Source organism: Spinacia oleracea, chromosome 6 (assembly GCF_020520425.1).
Source record: "Spinacia oleracea cultivar Varoflay chromosome 6, BTI_SOV_V1, whole genome shotgun sequence".
Classification (NCBI taxonomy): domain Eukaryota; kingdom Viridiplantae; phylum Streptophyta; class Magnoliopsida; order Caryophyllales; family Amaranthaceae; genus Spinacia; species Spinacia oleracea.
Window position 1 is genome coordinate 66,683,304 of NC_079492.1, and position 20,222 is coordinate 66,703,525.

Below are 20,222 nucleotides of genomic sequence, written 5' to 3' on the forward strand. Positions count from 1 at the left end.
GTTCAACATAGGAATGTCATTTCCGATAAGTAATATGTCGTCGACATATAATACTAGGAAAGCAATTTTGCTCCCACTGACCTTCTTGTATACACAAGATTCGTCTGCGTTCTTGATGAAACCAAAGTCCTTGACTGCTTCATCAAAACGTATATTCCAGCTCCTGGATGCCTGCTTCAATCCGTAGATTGACTTCTTTAGCTTGCATACCTTTTTAGCATTCTTTGGATCCTCAAAACCTTCAGGCTGTGTCATAAACACAGTTTCTGTTAAAACGCCGTTTAAGAAAGCAGTTTTGACATCCATCTGCCATATTTCGTAATCGTAATATGCAGCGATTGCTAACATTATCCGAATAGACTTTAGCATTGCAACTGGTGAAAAGGTTTCATCGTAATCCACACCGTGGACTTGCCTGTAACCTTTTGCAACCAATCTAGCTTTGAAAACTTCAAGTTTCCCATCCTTGTCCTTTTTCAGTTTGAAAACCCATTTGCTTCCAATGGCTTGGTAGCCATCTGGCAAATCGACCAAATCCCATACTTGGTTTTCAGACATGGAGTCCAATTCAGATTGCATGGCTTCTTGCCATTGCTTGGAGCTAGGGCTCGTCATAGCTTGTTTGTAAGTCGCAGGTTCATCACTTTCAAGTAATAGAACGTCATAGCTCTCGTTCGTCAAAATACCTAAGTACCTTTCCGGTTGAGATCTGTATCTTTGCGATCTACGCGGGGTAACATTTCTAGATTGACCATGATTCTCACCAGATTCTTCTAAAGATCTCTGAGTTTCATCCTGAATGTCATCTTGAGCATTCTCTAGAGTTTGTTGTTCGACTCGAATTTCTTCGAGGTCTACTTTTCTCCCACTTGTCATTTTGGAAATGTGATCTTTCTCCAAAAAGACACCATCTCGAGCAACAAACACTTTGTTCTCAGATGTATTATAGAAGTAATACCCCTTTGTTTCCTTTGGATAGCCCACAAGGATACATTTGTCAGATTTTGGATGAAGTTTGTCTGAAATTAATCGTTTGACGTATACTTCACATCCCTAAATCTTAAGAAAAGACACATTTGGAGGCTTTCCAAACCATAATTCGTATGGAGTCTTTTCGACAGCTTTAGACGGAGCTCTATTTATAGTGAGTGCAGCTGTATTTAGTGCATGTCCCCAAAATTCTAATGGAAGTTCGGCCTGACCCATCATTGACCTGACCATGTCTAGCAAGGTTCTGTTCCTCCGTTCCGACACACCGTTCCATTGTGGTGTTCCAGGAGGAGTCAATTCTGATAGAATTCCACATTCTTTCAGATGGTCATCAAATTCATAGCTCAGATATTCACCGCCTCTATCAGACCGCAGTGCTTTAATCTTCTTGCCTAATTGATTCTCTACTTCACTCTGAAATTCCTTGAATTTGTCAAAGGATTCAGACTTATGCTTCATTAGGTAGACATAACCATGCCTACTGAAGTCATCAGTGAAAGTGATAAAGTAGCTGAAACCACCTCTAGCATTTGTACTCATTGGTCCACATACATCTGTATGGATTAAACCCAATAGTTCATTTGCTCTTTCTCCAACTTTAGAGAAAGGTTGCTTTGACATTTGCCAAGTAAACATGATTCGCATTTACCATAATCCTCTAAGTCAAATGGTTCTAGAATTCCTTCCTTTTGAAGTCTTTCTAAGCGTTTCAAGTTTATATGGCCTAATCGACAATGCCACAGATAGGTGAGATCTGAATCATCCTTTTTGGCCCTTTTGGTATTTATGTTATATACTTGTTTGTCGTGATCTAATAAATAAAGTCCATTGACTAATCTAGCAGATCCATAAAACATCTCTTTAAAATAAAACGAACAACTATTGTCTTTTATTAAAAAGGAAAATCCCTTAGCATCTAAACAAGAAACTGAAATGATGTTTTTAGTAAGACTTGGAACATGGAAACAATCTTCCAGTTCCAAAACTAGCCCGGAGGGCAACGACAAATAGTAAGTTCCTACAGCTAATGCAGCAATCCGTGCTCCATTTCCCACTCGTAGGTCGACTTCACCCTTGCTTAACTTTCTACTTCTTCTTAGTCCCTGTGGATTGGAACATAAGTGTGAGCCACAACCTGTATCTAATACCCAAGAAGTTGAATTAGCAAGTATACAGTCTATAACGAAAATACCTGAAGATGGAACGACTGTTCCGTTCTTCTGATCTTCCTTTAGCTTCAAGCAATCTCTCTTCCAATGCCCCTTCTTCTTGCAGTAGAAGCATTCGGATTCAGAAGTTGGTTGACTGACCTTCCTCTTTACAGATTTGGCGCCAGTTTGCTTAGTTGGGCTGGCCTTGTTGCCACCTTTCTTAGCATTCCTCTTCTTTCCAGATTTCTTGAACTTGCCCCCACGCACCATAAGCACATCCTGCTTATCACTTTTGAGCGTCTTTTCAGCGGTCTTCAGCATACCGTGAAGCTCAGTGAGCGTTTTGTCCAGACTATTCATACTGTAGTTCAGTTTGAACTGATTATACCCGCTATGAAGAGAATGGAGGATGGTGTCTATAGCCATTTCCTGAGAAAATTGCTGATCCAGCCGACTCATATTCTCAATGAGTCCAATCATTTTGAGAACATGTGGACTTACGGGCTCGCCTTTCTTAAGCTTGGTCTCAAGAATTTGCCTATGAGTCTCGAATCTTTCGACTCGAGCCAGATCTTGGAACATGTTCTTCAACTCACTGATGATTGTGAAAGCATCTGAGTTGATGAACGTTTTCTGCAGATCCGCACTCATGGTGGCGAGCATTAGACATTTCACATCCTTGTTGGCATCAATCCAACGATTGAGGGCTGCCTGAGTGACCCCGTCGCCTGCGGCTTCGGGCATCGCCTCATCTAGGACATACTCCTTTTCTTCCTGCATAAGAACTATTTGCAAGTTCCTTTGCCAGTCAAGGAAGTTTTTCCCGTTCAACTTCTCCTTTTCGAGAATTGATCGAATGTTGAATAAATTGTTGTTTGCCATATTAAAAACTACAATTGAAAAGAATAAACAAATAAATAACCATTCACAGTTTCTCTTAACAAACTTAAATTCTAGCATACATGCATAATTCAATGTTTATTAAGCATTTTATTCAAGTTATGTGTTCCGGCAGGTGTGAATAAAATGATTCCAAGATCCTAAAATCATTGAAGAACTAAGCACAGTTTGTCGACTTAATCCTAGAACATCTTTGTGTACCTTGCCCCTTTAGGACCAATAAGTAACACCTCGCTGAGCGAAAACTATTACTAGATTGATGTAAAGGATATCCAAGCAAGTGTATATTTTGGCATGGCACCTTTTAACTCAATTTTTAAGTTTGGAACTTAAGGCTCTTACTATGTTGGTTAGATTTTAAGTGAACTAAAATCCTTAATCATGAAACATAATCAAGCCACAATCTTACGCATAATTAAGACATATTTAAAGCAATAAATAACTTAAAGCATGCATAAGATAAATGTGATCTAGTATGGCCCGACTTCATCTTGAAGCTTTGACTTCAAAGTCCGTCTTGAAAATCTCCGTGGGAGGCACCATTTTCTTCAAATAGGATAAGCTATAACTAATTACAACTATTTGATGGTACGCAGACCATATTTGAATTGAAAAATAACTTTGGTACTTTAGACCAATTACATTCAAATTAATGGTACGCAGACCATATTTTCTATCCTATTTGGGCCATACTAGTCACTTCATAACCTGCAAAACAGTACATATACAATATATACCATTCACCCATTCATTATCATGAATGGCCCACATAGCTGGTTAGTAAAACACATTATGCATCACGTAAACATTTGCAGCAATTAATCAAGGGCACCAATAATCTACCAATTATTCAGTCCTTATTAATTCTAATCAAGTTGTTTTAACCTTAAGGATTCGTAGACCTAATCAAGAGTTTTATGACTAAAAGGGCTCCCACTTAAACCAATAAATTCATATGCTTTACTAATTTTAAACATAAAAATGTATTTCAAGTCTAACCGGAAACATACAAATTTAATTAAAATTTAAAGCTCATATAAATTTATAATTGAATCCAAAAAGTTTAATTTAATTTCAGTCGTATTTAAATTAATTCATGATTTTAATTTTAGTAAAATAATTAGAATAAATAAAATTTATTATAATTACAATATTCAAAATTAAAATCCAAGAAAATAATTTAAATTATTAATTTTAAAATTAATTAAAATTACGTAAACTGAAAAATTTCAAATTAAACATTCAAAACGATCTAATCGTAACGCAAACACCCTACGCATCGCACGCCCATGGGCCGCACGCACACAGCCATCGCTGGCCATGTGCGCGCAGCCCATGCGCTCGTCGCATAGCTGCTGCATCTACCATCGCAAGCCATCGCACGCTTTGGTGCTCGATGCGCGCGCTCCATCGCTCGCTGTGCGCGCGAGCCATTGCTCGCTGTGCGCGCGACATCGCTCGCTGTGCGCGCGAGCCATTGCTCGTTGTGCGCGCGACATCGCTCGCTGTGCGCGCGAGCCATTGCTCGCTGTGCGCGCGACATCGCTCGCTGTGCGCGCGACATCGCTCGCTGTGCGCGCGACATCGCTCGCTGTGCGCGCGAGCCATCGCGCGCGATCAACGCTGGGCGCAGCGCTCGTGGCACGCGAGCTTGCGCTCGCTGCGCGCGAGGCTGCGCTCGCTGCGCGCAAGGCTGCGCGCTCTTGCGCGAGGCAGTGCGCGTCGTGGCGCAGCTCGCTTGCTGCCCACACGCGACTGCCATGGCTCGCCTTTCACCCATGCCCATTCGTCCATAGCTCGTGGCCCACGACACAAGGCAGGGCTGCTGCCTTGTGCTCGTGCACCATGCCTTGCTCATTGCATTCGTGCCGCACGGGCGACGAGCTCCCTTGCTCGTCGTCGCATGCCCGCACTATACAACACCCCTTAAGGGTAACACGAAGCGTCCATTGCTTTGTGCGTGCAAGTTATATGAACGAATCGCATAAAAAATTAAAATTTATATTTAAAATTAATGACAAATTAATAAATAACATTAATTTCATAATTTTAGGGCGAAAAATCGAAAATTTATTATCCAATTGATTTCCGATTATTATGGATTCAAGTCTAGGTCATAAAAATTTAAAATTTATCATAAATTTACAATTTTTATGGTGGTTTTTAATCATAGGTTTCTAATTAAATTATAATTAATTATGAAAATCAAATTAATTCTAAATTATTCTAATTTTCAACAAATTAATCATAATTACAAATTAGATTGCATAATTAACAAGGCTAGGCATTCAAACTTGTTAAACATATACATTAGGTCAATCAAAAATTCAAGATTTATCAACAAGAATCGCAAATATTTAATTTAACATCTTAAATTTACGAAATTTTGCATTCGAAAAACTAAAACCTTCGAAAAGTCATAGTTAGGCTTCGAATTTGAGAATTCTAGGTTCGGCAGAAAAATATCTTTTTTTGTCAAAATTTTAGAATGCCTTTTACATGCGTAATTGACACAAAAATCACTCGATTTGGATGAGTAACGAAGAAACTGCCGAAAAACTGCGTACGTATAATTAAATAAACGCAATTTGCAATTAATTAACAATTACGAAAATTAATCACCCCTTTTAATTCTTGCAAATTTGTAATATTTAACCATGTTCATGCATTTTAGATTATGAAAATAATAAGGGGCTCGTGATACCACTGTTAGGTTATGATACATATGACAATTCATAAATCATGCGGAAACAACCATTAAGCCAGGAATACATATTATTTACACATAATCATATAGCATAGTTTAGATGCATACTCTTTGTTGCGTGCCTTCCCTAGCTGCGCCCGAACCGAACAAGAACAAGTCTTTAGGACTCCAAGTGTCGTCCCTCCGTAGATAGTCCACAGCACGTCCGGATCCGCCTTAAGATTGACCAACTAGAATCGCCCTTAAGGTACTAGAATTTTCGGCACTCTTAGGTAAGAAATATGACTGAATTTTCTCTCAAAACTCACTTTGAATACTTGAATTAATCTCTGAAAATATGTGACCCTAGGCACGTATTTATAGAGTTATGGAAAGGGAATTGGAATCCTAGTAGGATACGAATTAGTTAAACTTAGAATCCTATACGAACTCTAATTAATTAATTTATCCTTTTAGGAATAGGAATTTAATCATATACCAAATCCTAATAGCTTTAGGAATCGTGCATGAACACAAACACACACACACACACACGCGGCAGCCACGAGGGCCGCCCATGCGCGTGCGCGCGAGCAGCAGCCCACGCCACGAGGCCCACGCTGCCGTGGCCTTGGCGCGCGCTGGGCCTGCCTTGCGGTGGGCCTGGGCGCTGCCTTGGCTGGGCTTGTGGCGCGCGTTTGGCTTGCTGGGCGATGGCCCGACTTCGTGCTGGGCCTTCGTCCGGCAGGCCTCATCCGATGCTAATTCGTACGATACGCTTCCAATTAAATTCCCGGTTCCGGAATTCATTTCCGATACGAACAATATTTAATATTTCCGATTCCGGAATCAATTTTCGTTTCGAACAAATATTTAATATTTCCGTTTCCGGAATTATTTTCCGATTCCGATAATATTTCCGATTCTGACAATATTTCCGTTTCCGGCAATATTTCCGATTCTGGCAATATTTCCATTTCCGATAATATTTTCCGATACGTACCATGTTTCCGTTTCCGGCAACATCTACGACTTGGATAATATTTATATTTCCGATACGATCCATATTTCCGTTTCCGGCAATATCATCGTTTCCGGAGTATTCATTTCTTGCCTGTGACGATCTCAGCTCCCACTGAAACCAAGATCCGTCGATTCCGAATATCCATAGATGGAGTATCTAATGCCATTAAATACTTGATCCGTTTACGTACTATTTGTGTGACCCTACGGGTTCAGTCAAGAGTAAGCTGTGGATTAATATCATTAATTCCACTTGAACTGAAGCGGCCTCTAGCTAGGCATTCAACTCACTTGATCTCACTGAATTATTAACTTGTTAATTAATACTGAACCGCATTTATTAGACTTAACATAGAATGCATACTTGGACCAAGGGAATTATTTCCTTCAGTATCGGAGCCAGGTTAACAAAACTTATGTCAGAAATCTTGTGTTAATAAAATGGAGGGGAACATCACTCATGATGGTGACATGTTCAAGCTCACTGCTGAGAATTAATCCTACTAGAAGCCTATGATGGAAGATCACCTATATTGCAAGGATTTGAAAGAGCCTATCATAAATGAGACTATGTCTGAAGGAAAGGATGTCAAAGACTAGGAGCTGTTAAATCATAAGGCATTAGCCATGATCCGGAAGTATATCGATCGAAGTTTGTTCGACCATGTGTCCATGTACACCAATGCATACGAATTATGGAAAAAACTAGAGTCCATGATTCAAAATAAGACGCCTAGTAATAAGGCTAATATGATGAAACGCTTGGTTAAACTAGAGTATAAAGACGGTCAAAGCATGATAGGACATATAAACATATTTAAGGGGATTGTGAATCAACTAACCAAGATTGAGATGAAAATCGAAGATGATATACAGGCACTGTTGTTACTAAGTTCTCTACCAGAGAGTTGCGACACTCTTGTAGTTACACATAGCAACTCAGCTCCGGAGGGGAAGCTCACCATGGACACAGTTGCAGATAGTTTAATGAATGAATATGCTAGGAGAAAGGAAAGAGGTACATCTAGCCAATATGAAGCAAATATTGTGGAGAATCGTGGAAGAAACGAGACACGGGAAAGAATAGGACTCGAGTCCATGACAAGTCACGGGAGCGTTCCGAATCTCGCTCCAAGATCATATGTTACTACTTTGAAAACCAAATCACAAGAAGTCGGAGTGTCGGAATCTCAAAAGAGACCACAAAAATGGGTCAGTGAAGGCTGATCAAATCGACACTAAAAATAAAGAAGAAAAGAGCACCACCTCTATAGCATCAAAAGATGACGATGATGTCTTTCTCATTGAGGAAGATAATTATCTTAAAATTGCTCACGATTATTGCTCATGGATTGTAGACACTGGAGCATCATTCCATGTAACCCCACATAGAGAATTCTTCTCAACATACCAAATTGGTGATTTTGGTACTGCTAAAATGGGAAATAAAGTGTCCATCAAGATAGTGGGTATAGGCAATGTCATCTTAAAGACCAATACTAATTGTGAACTTATGTTAAAAGATGTAAGACATGTACCTGACATGCGTCTTAATCTTATTTCAGCTGGGAAGCTTGATGATGTTGCTTATTTGAATCGTTTTGGTGGAGGGATATGGAATCTCACCATAAGCATTATGATTATTTCTAGAGGAAGTAAGGAAGGTTCCTTGTATGTGACATAAGGAAAGTTGTGCATGGGAGAGGCTAATGTCAGTCATGATAACTCAAGCTTGGAGTTATGGCACAAGAGGCTAGGTCACACGAGTGAGAAAGGATTACAAATATTTTCCAAAAGGGCGCTACTTCCGGAAGTGAAAGGTATATCTCTTGAACCTTGCATTCACTGCTTAGTAGGCAAACAACATAGAGTTTCTTTTTATCGAAGTAATCATCCACATAGAAGAAAATATGCTCTTGATTTAGTGCACCCAAATGTTTGTTCAATGACTGAAACATCACTTGGAGGTGCAATATATTTTGTCACATTTATTGATGATCATTCAAGAAAGGTTTGGGCATTCTTATCGAAAACGAAAAATCAAGTACTTGAAGCATTCCAAGAATTTCACGCCATAATAGAAAGAGAGATCGGAAAGAAATTAAAGTGTGTGAGAGATGATAATGGAGGAGAGTACAGAGGTCCTTTTGAAGAATATTGCAAGTCTTATGGAATTAGGCTCGAAAAAACTCCTCCCAAGACCCCGCAACTGAATGGTGTGGATGAACGAATGAACCGAACAATTGAAGAAAGAGTTCGATGCATGTTATCTCATGCCAAGCTGCCAAAATCCTTTTAGGGTGAAGTAATGAAGACTGCGGTCAATATCATAAATCATTCCCCCTCAAAGGCTTTAGATGGATGTATCCCAGAGCAAGAATGGACAGGAAAGAAAGTGTTATATAAACACTTTAAAGTGTTTGGTTGTCAAGCCTTCGTCCATATCCCGAAGGACGAACGCTCCAAACTTGATTCATAGACAAAGCAATGCATCTACCTTTGTACACCTCAAGATGAGCTTGGTTATCGACTATGGGACCCAGTGAGCAAGAGAATTGTTAGAAGCCGAGATGTTGTGTTTTTCGAGGATAGGACCATCAAAGACACCAAGCAACCATGGGGCATCATGTCTAAGGTTAGTAATTCCCGTTATCCTGGCCCTTTTCCAGTAGTTAGACATAAGGAATATAGAGAAGCTGAAAATAAGATTGTTAATGATGAATCAACAATGGAGGAACATGTCAAGATCAATGCATTTTATTGTGTTAACTTCACCCATTTATGTATGATGCTTGGTTTTTCTTCTAGCCAAATGATCTCCCGTGAACTAAAGCTAGGATGCCAAAGATCACTAATTAATTAGTGGTTTTATGAAGCTAATTATGTAACTCATAAGTGACCCCATTGTTCTCCTATATATTGAGACTTTGAAAGGCTTTTTTAGATAGAACAGGCAAGCAAGTTCTTTCAAGTGAGAGAAAAATTTTGAGAGCCACTATTGAGTGAGAATTGTAATTCATTGTATCCCTACTAGTACATATAGTAGAAGGCAAGTTTGCACTGGACTTCCGTCCCGCGGTTTTTCTCTTTTAAGAGGGTTTTCCGCGTCACCAAAATCTTCGTGTTTGATCTAATATTTATTTTCTTTCTAATTTCACTTTGCTCATTTTAATCACACAAAGAGGGAGAAGAGTAGTCTGCATACTTCTCCAACATAATACTACCACTGTTTTAAATACTTGCACAAACTAATTGTTTTTAGTTCGAGAGGAATCTCAATATTAATTTTAATCTATGTTTTTTTTAGAAAATTTTATCATAAGTAGTTTTTATTAATTACGAAGTATTTCCTTTATTTCTTCTTTTTCTAAATTTTCAATTTGATCAACTTATTTACTTTGCTTATTTAAGTCTATTCCTTAAATAAATAATTACTTTCTTAACAATGTGATTTCATTTGAAATGACAATTTCATTGAATAAAATTTATAATCAATTATTTCTTTAATTAGCTTCATTCACGGTCAATTACAATTAAAAGTCAATTCAAAATTTACTTGAGTCCATACATGTTAGGTTCTTGCATTTTTTGTTTTTTGACGGATTGCATGTGCTTTGAAATTTATTGTTGGTTCTAAAATGCGGAATTTTAAGGATAAATTAAGTATTTATTCCCTTAATTACTTACATTGTAATTGTGACTCTTAAAGCATTAGCTTTATAAAAGAAGAAACGAATTTAATACGTATTAGTTTTATTAACTTTAGTAAACAAATTAATAATTGCATATTGAGATAAAATAAAAGAAGTTTGAAGTAAAATAAATGCATAAAAAAATTAGAAGAATTTCAAAGGAATAAAAAAGATGAAATTATTTGATGCCCTTATTTTCATGAATATGTGTTGATTTTCGAGTGTGCTATGCTATGCTATGCTTTGATTTATGGTATACCAAATTAGAAAATCAATCACAAATTTTAATTTCAACATTTACTATTACTCTAAGTTTTTTAGGGGGACCTTTGTAAGTTTTATTGATTATTTTCTTCTTTATACTGTCGACATGCTTATTTTTTTTCTTGATTTAAGTCATTTCCTTTTATAATAGAGGTAATGTAGTTTAGTAGTAGCTTAATGAGTGTATTTTAATCATTTTACCTGGACACCAAATCATCCCCTCTTCCCTTATATAATAGAGCTCAATATTTAGTGTTTTTGTTAAATGATGTAGATAGTCATATAAATCTAACTATATTTGGCAATTCAAATATCTTTAGATAGTCATATATGTGGGCAAGCTAAGCAGATTTTAGAAAAGAGTCGTGCAAATACTTTAAGATAGTCATGATTATTCACGGCAATATGAATTATCATTTAAGAATATATTTTACGTTTTATATAGTTTGATATTAATTACACACTTAGCTTATGTCAAAAAAAAAATTAATTACACACACTATTGGCAATGTATGCTATGATTGCAAATTTACGCATATAAATGCCTTTTTGAATATACATATTTAGATTGTCAATAGTAGATGATATACTTTGATAATCATTCTCCATATACGAATACTACCCAAAGTGTTACTATGTATATATTAGGGGTGTTCAATTTCGGATATCGGATCCAATCCGAAATTTTCCTATCGGGGAAATGTGATCCGAAAGTTTCGGATATCCAGAAAATCCGGATATCCGAAAATCCGAAAACTATCCGAATTTTAACAAAATTAGAAAAATAATCACGTTTTAAACTAAACTTTTTCGGATATCCGATCCGAAATACCAGTAACCTTAAAATCGGATCAAATATCCGAGAATTTGGATCGGATTATTGGATTTTTCTATTGTTTTTTTTAAATATTGAAATATTTTGGATATTTTGGATATTTTGGATATCCGAAATGAAAAGAAAAAAAAAATTGATCTGAATTCGGTACGAAAATCCAATTTATTTTTCGGATATCCGATCCGAAATATCCGAAATTTAAAACCAGATCGGATATCCAAAATTTCGGATCGGATCATCAGATTTTCTCATCGGGTCAAACGGATCGGATATTTTTGCACACCCCTAGTGTATATGACTATGCCATACCTCGAATAATGCACTCGTATCACTCATATTAATTATACTGGAGACCATTGTTTTATCTTATAATATATGACAAACGACATTAATAAAAAAATATTGTCTGCCAATATAAAAACTCTTTGGTTGTGACATTCATGATGATATATATATATATATATATACATATATATATATATATATATATATATATATACGTAGTATAGAAATTATAACTGTATTAAAAAAACCATAATTTTCAAATTTCATGGCTTAAGTAATCAAGTAACATATTAGCATTTTCATATTTGCAAGTTAATTTGTCATAATTTATTATATAATAGCGTAGATAATTGAAACATTTGTGCAATAATTACTTAAGTCTATGCTTACGTGTAGAAATATATGTCCATATACGCAACAACAATGGAGGGGACTGGAACCTATCCACCTAAAATTCGCCCCAAATCCGGATTAGCCCTAAGGATGAACCGGGTGCTAACACCAAAAAAAAATTATATTTTGTTAATATATTATCTAAGTCAAAATAGTAAAATGACATGGATATTATTTTATTAAAGGAATAATTGTTGGGAATAAGTCAACCTTTGTCCTATTTATTAATATTAAGTCTAACTTTTAATTATATTTGATTAAGTTAACCTTTTATATCAATTTACTTTTAACAAGTTGCATTACCGGTAACTGGCTAGTTTAATGATCAGCAGGTAAGCTTTCACTTTTCCCTCCAAAAATACATATACGTGGCATTAACTAATGACACATACCTTCCACTTCACAATTTCTTCACTTATAACACAAACATAGAAAAATAAAAATAAAATAAGGGTATTCAAAGTTTTGTCGCTCGACGCATTCAACAGTTTGGTAGATCGTTGTTCTCTGCAATTGCCATAACTGAGCTTACCTTCGTACCTTCCTCTTTATTGATGAAATCATCGAGGAAAATTGATAGAGACGCATCAATTCAAGGATTAAAGAGCAATTAATTCATTCTCCAAGAAAAATTCGCAGGTATGATTTGATAACCCTAATTTTTTGTATTATGAATTATGGGTTAGTTTTATTACTTTAAAATGCAATTTTCTTGAGTATAGGAATGAAATTCTTATTCTTGGGTAAATTTCGTTGTTGGTGGGAAGAATCATTAACAAAATTTCATAATTGAGTTGGGTTAATTGAATTGAATTGGGGCTCAATTGAAAATTGGAAACTGAAATTCGCTAATTTACCGGGTTAACTGAACTTTTTGAATTGAAGCAGTTGCTTAATTATTTTTTAGATAAAAGAGGTGTCATGAGGTGTATTTCTCACTGAAAGTGGCTTAATTTCCCAACTTTTAGCCAAATTGCAATAAACAGAGCACTAAAAGAATACCCATAAAAATGTTTAAAGTGCAAATTTTATTAAAATGGGCTTATGGATTGCAATTGGAGTATTTAGTTTATGGGTTTCTTAGGAGTACTCTTCGTATCTCCTTTTGGACGTTGATTGTACAAGTGTTGCGATTGGTTTTCTGGAATTTTTCGGGAATCCATGGAAGATTGGGAAGTTTGTTACGATTTCAGTGATTATTGCCCTGCATTTTGGTTTCTTATTTTGGGTAGTAACAAACTTTATGGGCTAAAGCCCTTGTAGTAAAGTAATATCATCTTCTTGTGTGCTAAGATTAGTGCAATAATTTCAATTAATTACCAAACTTGTAAGTTGGATAAGTATCCAATTGTAAGCTGGAAGCTTAATGTGTAATATCATATGTGGCTTATAATTCTCGTGGAGTACTACCGTAGTTACAGTGCTGACTGGTGGAGTGATACACAAATGACAAATCTATGTGTTTATTGAGTCTGGCTGTCACTAGAGAGGGGGGCAATTGGGGTTGGATGTGAGTCAACATACTGGATTTTCCATACAGAGAGGGGGGGATGGGTAGCTTTCTCTCTTATTCTGGGTTAACACTATCCGAGCATTAGATACAAGGACTTAAAATTTGGTGGTCCATCTCTCTTGAACAAAAAACAGGGGATTTGTCTCTTCCATTCTTGAATATATTTTACTTAATTAGATAAACTTACCTCCTTATATTACTGAATTGCAGGTTATCATGAAATCTGGTGTGTTTGCTGATATTACTATGAAGTTTTGGCATGGTGGGAGAATTATTAGAAGCCGAGATGTTGTGTTTTTCGAGGATAGGACCATCAAAGACACCAAGCAACCATGGGGCATCATGTCTAAGGTTAGTAATTCCCGTTATCCTGGCCCTTTTCCAGTAGTTAGACATAAGGAATATAGAGAAGCTGAAAATAAGATTGTTAATGATGAATCAACAATGGAGGAACATGTCAAGATCAATGCATTTTATTGTGTTAACTTCACCCATTTATGTATGATGCTTGGTTTTTCTTCTAGCCAAATGATCTCCCGTGAACTAAAGCTAGGATGCCAAAGATCACTAATTAATTAGTGGTTTTATGAAGCTAATTATGTAGCTCATAAGTGACCCCATTGTTCTCCTATATATTGAGACTTTGAAAGGCTTTTTTAGATAGAACAGGCAAGCAAGTTCTTCCAAGTGAGAGAAAAATTTTGAGAGCCACTATTGAGTGAGAATTGTAATTCATTGTATCCCTACTAGTACATATAGTAGAAGGCAAGTTTGCACTGGACTTCCGTCCCGCGGTTTTTCTCTTTTAAGAGGGTTTTCCGCGTCACCAAAATCTTCGTGTTTGATCTAATATTTATTTTCTTTCTAATTTCACTTTGCTCATTTTAATCACACAAAGAGGGAGAAGAGTAGTCTGCATACTTCTCCAACATAATACTACCACTGTTTTAAATACTTGCACAAACTAATTGTTTTTAGTTCGAGAGGAATCTCAATATTAATTTTAATCTATGTTTTTTTAGAAAATTTTATCATAAGTAGTTTTTATTAATTACGAAGTATTTCCTTTATTTCTTCTTTTTCTAAATTTTCAATTTGATCAACTTATTTACTTTGCTTATTTAAGTCTATTCCTTAAATAAATAATTACTTTCTTAACAATGTGATTTCATTTGAAATGACAATTTCATTGAATAAAATTTATAATCAATTATTTCTTTAATTAGCTTCATTCACAGTCAATTACAATTAAAAGTCAATTCAAAATTTACTTGAGTCCATACATGTTAGGTTCTTGCATTTTTTGTTTTTTGACGGATTGCATGTGCTTTGAAATTTATTGTTGGTTCTAAAATGCGGAATTTTAAGGATAAATTAAGTATTTATTCCCTTAATTACTTACATTGTAATTGTGACTCTTAAAGCATTAGCTTTATAAAAGAAGAAACGAATTTAATACGTATTAGTTTTATTAACTTTAGTAAACAAATTAATAATTGCATATTGAGATAAAATAAAAGAAGTTTGAAGTAAAATAAATGCATAAAAAAATTAGAAGAATTTCAAAGGAATAAAAAAGATGAAATTATTTGATGCCCTTATTTTCATGAATATGTGTTGATTTTCGAGTGTGCTATGCTATGCTATGCTTTGATTTATGGTATACCAAATTAGAAAATCAATCACAAATTTTAATTTCAACATTTACTATTACTCTAAGTTTTTTAGGGGGACCTTTGTAAGTTTTATTGATTATTTTCTTCTTTATACTGTCGACATGCTTTTTTTTTTTCTTGATTTAAGTCATTTCCTTTTATAATAGAGGTAATGTAGTTTAGTAGTAGCTTAATGAGTGTATTTTAATCATTTTACCTGGACACCAAATCATCCCCTCTTCCCTTATATAATAGAGCTCAATATTTAGTGTTTTTGTTAAATGATGTAGATAGTCATATAAATCTAACTATATTTGGCAATTCAAATATCTTTAGATAGTCATATATGTGGGCAAGCTAAGCAGATTTTAGAAAAGAGTCGTGCAAATACTTTAAGATAGTCATGATTATTCACGGCAATATGAATTATCATTTAAGAATATATTTTACGTTTTATATAGTTTGATATTAATTACACACTTAGCTTATGTCAAAAAAAAAAATTAATTACACACACTATTGGCAATGTATGCTATGATTGCAAATTTACGCATATAAATGCCTTTTTGAATATACATATTTAGATTGTCAATAGTAGATGATATACTTTGATAATCATTCTCCATATACGAATACTACCCAAAGTGTTACTATGTATATATTAGGGGTGTTCAATTTCGGATATCGGATCCAATCCGAAATTTTCCTATCGGGGAAATGTGATCCGAAAGTTTCGGATATCCAGAAAATCCGGATATCTGAAAATCCGAAAACTATCCGAATTTTAACAAAATTAGAAAAATAATCACGTTTTAAACTAAACTTTTTCGGATATCCGATCCGAAATACCAGTAACCTTAAAATCGGATCAAATATCCGATAATTTGGATCGGATTATTGGATTTTTCTATTGTTTTTTTTAAAATATTGAAATATTTTGGATATTTTGGATATCCGAAATGAAAAGAAAAAAAAAATTGATCTGAATTCGGTACGAAAATCCAATTTATTTTTCGGATATCCGATCCGAAATATCCGAAATTTAAAACCAGATCGGATATCCAAAATTTCGGATCGGATCATCAGATTTTCTCATCGGGTCAAACGGATCGGATATTTTTGCACACCCCTAGTGTATATGACTATGCCATACCTCGAATAATGCACTCGTATCACTCATATTAATTATACTGGAGACCATTGTTTTATCTTATAATATATGACAAACGACATTAATAAAAAAATATTGTCTGCCAATATAAAAACTCTTTGGTTGTGACATTCATGATGATATATATATATATATATATATATATATATATATATATATATATATACATATATATATATACGTAGTATAGAAATTATAACTGTATTAAAAAAACCATAATTTTCAAATTTCATGGCTTAAGTAATCAAGTAACATATTAGCATTTTCATATTTGCAAGTTAATTTGTCATAATTTATTATATAATAGCGTAGATAATTGAAACATTTGTGCAATAATTACTTAAGTCTATGCTTACGTGCAGAAATATATGTCCATATACGCAACAACAATGGAGGGGACTGGAACCTATCCACCTAAAATTCGCCCCAAATCCGGATTAGCCCTAAGGATGAACCGGGTGCTAACACCAAAAAAAAATTATATTTTGTTAATATATTATCTAAGTCAAAATAGTAAAATGACATGGATATTATTTTATTAAATAACATATAATCAACTTTTTAGGTTTAATAGAGAATATTTATCATGTTACGATATGTAATATGGATGCCCATTATACCCCGTCAGTATCTCCGGAATATTTTAGGGTTCAGTAAAACCCTAACTATTATACCATATATATACCCGGTACTATATGGAATAATACACACAACACTATTTTCTCTCTTATCTCTCTTGTGTATTCACAACACGTTATCAACACCATTGTCAATTCATTGTCGGGAAAATAAAGCAAATTTTCTTCGACGGAATAAAGTGGAAATAGCATGAAACGCCATTGCAATTGTAAGTCAATATCTATCGTTTAATTAATAATCAATTGATATTGTTATGTGATTCTTTGTTTTGGTCACTTAATACCTTGCGGCAATTGTTTTTGCGGTATTAGTATACAAGTAGTATGAAAGTACTAATTGTGTTAAGTTTGGGGATAGAATTGCAAGTGTATTGTTTGATTTCTCTAACTTGTGTTCAATTATATATTAATGGTAATTTCATATTGAAAGAATATTATGCATTAGGACTGTCAATATTATGTGTCCCGATTGCAAGCAGTTACTCCGTAATTATCAATTCGATACCAAGTTGCTATTAATTTAAATAAATTTTTATTGTATTCACAATTCTTATAATTTGCGGTTACTATGTAAATTTGTCATAGTTTGATTTTTTATGTTCATCGTGAATTCTTGTGAATAGCAACTTGGTCACAATTATTGTGAATAGCAACTCCGTAATTATCAATTTGTTACTCCGGAAGTTACTATTGAATTTTGTTTGTATTTAAAATTCTTATAATTTTTGTTCATCCGCTATTATCCTTGAAAAGAAAACTATTCAATTAATAGTATTATTATTTTGTATTGTGAATTATGTCGAATCTTACAAAACTTGAATTTGCGGCCTTTGATATTACTGGAAAGAACTATTTGTCTTGGGTGTTAGATGCTGAAATTCATCTAGATGCGAAAGACCTTGGTGATACAATCAAAGTAGGAAATAAAGCAACAAGTCAAAACAAAGCTAAGGCTATGATATTTTTTCGCGATCACCTCATCAGGGCCTTAAGATTGCATACTTGACTATAAAAGATCCACAAGTCCTTTGGAGTAACCTAAAGGAAAATATGACCACCAGAAAACTGTGATATTACCTAAAGCTCGTTATGACTGTTTACATTTAAGACTACAAGAGTTTAAGTTTGTAAGTGAATATAACTCAGCTATGTTTAGAATTACTTCACAATTGAAACTATGTGGAGAGAAAATCACTAATGAAGAAATGCTGGAGAAAACATATTATACTTTTCACGCAAACAATGTTGTCCTGCAGACACAATACCGTGAAAAGGGATTTAAGAAATATTCTGAATTTATATCTTGTCTCCTTGTGGCTGAGCAAAATAACGAGCTATTGATGAAAAATCAGGAATCACATCCAACTAGTTATGCTCCATTCCCTGAAGCGAATGCGACATCCCATAATGGGAAAGACAAATACCACACCAACAATAGTGGTAGAGGACATGGTCACGAAAGTGGTCATGGACGTGGACGTGGATACGTGTATGGTCGTGGCCGAGGTGGTTCATTCAAGAACGCGTATTCCCACCAGAAGTGGGACAATAAAGATGGTAACAAACAAGAAAAAGATAGAAATGAGAATGTGACCAATGTATGTTACCGTTGTGGAGGAAAAGGTCATTGGTCTCGTACATGTCGTACACCAAAACACTTGGTTGAGCTCTATCAACAATCATTGAAGCAAAAGGAAAAGAAATTTGAAACAAATCTTGTGTACGAAGATGGCGAAGGTGACTTTGATTGTGGCAATACAACACACATGGAAGTTGTTAATTTCTTCACTACCTCTGAAGGGAATAATTAGTTCCTAGATTCGATTATGGTCATTTAAAGAATAAAACTTTGTTTCCTTGGATTCATGTTATTTTATTTTGAATTTTACTTGTTTAAACTATGATTTCATATGACATTGTTAAATTTTGATTATTAAGTTATTCTTATTGTTATTTCATTTATTTAAAGAACATGAATACTCCTCAAGTTCAGTTAGCAATGAATGGTGAAGATTTATGCCTAGAAGACATGCAACTTCTCATACCATACTGAAAAGCAAGATATATTTCTCTCATTTGACAATGAAAGAAACTATTGTGAGTACTATATCTGGTATTACAAAGATAATTGAAGGCTCCGGAAGATCAAATATATTATTGCCTATGGGAACGAAATTTTAAATTGTTGATTCATTATATTCTCCCAAGTCTCGAAGAAATTTATTGAGCTTTAAAGATTTTCTACATAATAGATATCACGTTGAGACAATAAGTGAAGGAAATGTTGAATACCTTCACATCACGAGTATTACCCAAGGCACTAAGCATATTTTGGAGAAATTACCTGCATTCTCCACTGGTTTGTACTACACTAAAATCAATACAATTGAAACATATGCTACAATAAACCAGAAGTTTACAAATAATTTCACTATTTGGCATGACCAGTTGGGCCACCCCGGTTCAATAATGATGCGAAAAATACTTGAATGTTCTTGTGGACATTCATTGAAGAACCAGAAGATTCTTCCTAATTATTTCTCATGTGATTCTTTCTCACAAAGCAAGTTGATAATACGACCTTCACCAGCCAAAATAAATTTTGCATCAATCATTTTTCTAGAACGTATACAAGGAGATATTTGTGGGCCAATTCACCCACCATGTGGAACATTTAGATATTTTATAGTTTTAATTGACGCATCGAGTAGATGGTCACATGTATCCTTGTTATCAACTCGCAACCTGGCGTTTGCGAGACCACTTGCTCAGTTGATTAGATTATGAGCACATTTTCCAGACTTCCCTATGAAATCAATTCGTCTTGATAATGCTAGTGAATTTACTTCTCATGATTTTGATGATTATTTCATGTCCGTTGGGATAAGGTGTTGAACATCTTGTAGCTCATGTTCATACACAGAATGGCCTAGCTGAATCATTAATCAAGTGTCTCCAGTTGATTGCTAGACCATTACTTATGAAGTCCAAACTCCCAATCTCTGCTTAGGGACATGATATATTAC

At 34.9% G+C, this 20,222-nt stretch overlaps 1 long non-coding RNA gene across 1 annotated transcript; it reads left to right on the forward strand.

Annotated features, from left to right (window-relative positions):
- The first annotated feature begins 17,284 nt into the window (after positions 1 to 17,284).
- Positions 17,285 to 19,158, forward strand: LOC130462430 (uncharacterized). The gene is made up of 2 exons (XR_008922617.1): positions 17,285 to 17,405; positions 18,549 to 19,158. It is a non-coding gene; the product is annotated as an uncharacterized lncRNA (long non-coding RNA).
- The last annotated feature ends 1,064 nt before the right edge of the window (positions 19,159 to 20,222 follow it).